Genomic DNA, 3,824 nt, shown 5'->3' on the forward strand with positions numbered 1-3,824 from the left:
ATATAAGGTAAAGATCCAAATGTTTGTGGTGTTGTTGGTACTAAGGTGTCGATTGTTGGGCTAGTGTTTCTTTCTTGGCTTGCCATATTCACTGTGGGTTGTTTTTTATTATTGGTATTGTCAATCAATGTGATGGAAGCTGGAGAGGTAGCAGTACTAAAAATTAATTTATTAAGTAGTCCTACTGGATAAGAGTTTTCCATTAATATGTTTTTTAGTCTCTTCAAACTCTTTTCTCTATATGTTGGATGAGATATTTTTATTACTCGACTTTTTAGTCCCAAAATTAAGTTTATTTTCATTCTTGTAGGATGTTCAGAATAGTAATTTATGAATCTATTGCTAGAAATCGGTTTTCGATACCATTCTGTTATGAGACTATTATCTTGAGTGCGATGGACTAGCATATCCAGAAAAGGGAGACTGTTGTTTTGTTCTCTTTCTGCAGTGAACTGTAGTTGGCTACATTGGTTGTTGAAAATATTTAAAACCTCATTTATTTTATCATTGGGTACTGCTAGGATCAAATCATCTACAAAACGTTTGACAAATGGAATATGAAAAGGTATTATTTTTAAACATTCTTCAATGAGATCATCAAGAGCATAATTACACATAATTGGCGATAATGAGCTTCCCATAGGAGTGCCTGCTGTTTGTTTGTAATAACTGTTATTAAATTTACAGATGTTGGTATCAAATATGAAATATAATATTTCTTTTAATGAATTTAAATTTAATGTGCAATGTGCCTGGATCTCATTCCAGTGTTTTTCTATGCTGTTTAGAATTAAATAAGACGGAATATTGGTATATAAAGATACCACATCAAAACTTACTAAAATGTATGTTTCTGGGATTTTTTTATTATTTATGAAGTTACTAAAAACAAAAGAATCTTTAATTACTATATCGTTGTTGAAATTGTAGCATTTGTTAAAATTGTTGTAATAAAATTCGCTAACTTACTATTGGGGGAATCTATTGAAGAGATTATTGGTCTCATTGAAAGAGTGGGTTTATGTACTTTTGGCAATGCGTAGAAACGTGGAGCTACTGAATTGTAAATTTTTAATGATTTTGATTCACTAGCAGAGGTGTTGCCATTATTTGCTAATTTAGATACAAGCTTGTTTGATTTTTGTTGCAATGTACATGTTGGATCATTTGTGAGTTGCTTATAATACTTAACATCATTTAGCAAAGATTGACTTTTATTTGTATAATCGTCCCTGTACATTGCAACAGTTATGTTACCTTTATCACTGCGGAGAATGTATAATTCTGGATTCATAATTAAAAACCTTTTTGCTTCACAGAACAAGTCATTAAAGAAATGATTACTATTGTTTGTTTTATGCAAATAGTTTGTTATAATGTTTGTGCTTTTTGACCGAAACATATCTTTGTTATTAATGTCAAATTTTGCAATTAGTTGTTCTATATCAGACAACAAGTCAGATAATTTAAAATCTCTAAGATTAGGAAAAAGACAAAATTTCGGTCCTAAGGCTAAAAACTTTTTAATGTTAAATGGAAATTCTACATTAGTTAAGTTATGAAACCATTTCTCTTGAAATTTAACCATGGCAAAATTGTCAATTTTTAATTTTTGGAATTTATTTATATTTTGGCATTTTATGCAATTATAATGGATATTATATTTTATTTTTTGCCGTCTATTATATTCATCAATAATATGCTTTGGCATTGACTGGCCTAATTTAGATTTAATATTTGCTAATTGTTTTTCAAAATATTTTATGTCCGATATTGTGGAACTGATTTCAAGATTTAATATTTGTTTCTTAATATTAGAATTAAAACTTTGTATTTTGTTACCTGTTTTGCCTCCTCTATGATGTAATAAATTATTTACATTAACCATACTGTTCTTTATGTGCTTCGGAAAGATGTGATGTTTTCTACATTTCAGAAGGAATATTTGCCTGTTTCGTAAAGTAGCTAACTTGATGTTAAACTTGGCCCATTGTTTGAGTAATCCAACCTGAGTAAGTCCATACCGCATTTGGATGTTCTCAAAAAACCCCATTTGTAAAATATAAGATGGTGGTATTCTTGACTGTAGATTTATATATCAAGTAGTGACTCTTGAGGATGCCTCAAATTATTTAAAGGACTCGAAAACATAAAAATTGCTACCAGAAACGTTAAAACTATAGCACATTTATACACCAAAACTCAATTGATTTTTCAATCAATCTCAACGACTAGTAAGTAAACAAAATATACATTGTAATTACTTAATTCTTACATTTATAAATTTTGTAGATGTCTTGAAAAAGAATTAAATATAATTCGAAAGCTTGACAGTAAGTCAAAGAGTTTTCTTTGTCTTGTGGGCCAAATAAACTGACTGCATCCTCAAGAGTCACTACTTGATATATAAATCTACAGTCAAGAATACCACCATCTTATATTTTACAAATGGGGTTTTTTGAGAACATCCAAATGCGGTATGGACTTACTCAGGTTGGATTACTCAAACAATGGGCCAAGTTTAACATCAAGTTAGCTACTTTACGAAACAGGCAAATATTCCTTCTGAAATGTAGAAAACATCACATCTTTCCGAAGCACATAAAGAACAGTATGGTTAATGTAAATAATTTATTACATCATAGAGGAGGCAAAACAGGTAACAAAATACAAAGTTTTAATTCTAATATTAAGAAACAAATATTAAATCTTGAAATTAGTTCCACAATATCGGACATAAAATATTTTGAAAAACAATTAGCAAATATTAAATCTAAATTAGGCCAGTCAATGCCAAAGCATATTATTGATGAATATAATAGACGGCAAAAAATAAAATATAATATCCATTATAATTGCATAAAATGCCAAAATATAAATAAATTCCAAAAATTAAAAATTGACAATTTTGCCATGGTTAAATTTCAAGAGAAATGGTTTCATAACTTAACTAATGGAGAATTTCCATTTAACATTAAAAAGTTTTTAGCCTTAGGACCGAAATTTTGTCTTTTTCCTAATCTTAGAGATTTTAAATTATCTGACTTGTTGTCTGATATAGAACAACTAATTGCAAAATTTGACATTAATAACAAAGATATGTTTCGGTCAAAAAGCACAAACATTATAACAAACTATTTGCATAAAACAAACAATAGTAATCATTTCTTTAATGACTTGTTCTGTGAAGCAAAAAGGTTTTTAATTATGAATCCAGAATTATACATTCTCCGCAGTGATAAAGGTAACATAACTGTTGCAATGTACAGGGACGTTTATACAAATAAAAGTCAATCTTTGCTAAATGATGTTAAGTATTATAAGCAACTCACAAATGATCCAACATGTACATTGCAACAAAAATCAAACAAGCTTGTATCTAAATTAGCAAATAATGGCAACATCTCTGCTAGTGAATCAAAATCATTAAAAATTTACAATTCAGTAGCTCCACGTTTCTACGCATTGCCAAAAGTACATAAACCCACTCTTTCAATGAGACCAATAATCTCTTCAATAGATTCCCCCAATAGTAAGTTAGCGAATTTTATTACAACAATTTTAACAAATGCATACAATTTCAACAACGATATAGTAATTAAAGATTCTTTTGTTTTTAGTAACTTCATAAATAATAAAAAAATCCCAGAAACATACATTTTAGTAAGTTTTGATGTGGTATCTTTATATACCAATATTCCGTCTTATTTAATTCTAAACAGCATAGAAAAACACTGGAATGAGATTCAGGCACATTGCACATTAAATTTAAATTCATTAAAAGAAATATTATATTTCATATTTGATACCAACATCTGTAAATT

Source organism: Diabrotica virgifera, chromosome 9, assembly GCF_917563875.1.
Source record: "Diabrotica virgifera virgifera chromosome 9, PGI_DIABVI_V3a".
Lineage (NCBI taxonomy): Eukaryota > Metazoa > Arthropoda > Insecta > Coleoptera > Chrysomelidae > Diabrotica > Diabrotica virgifera.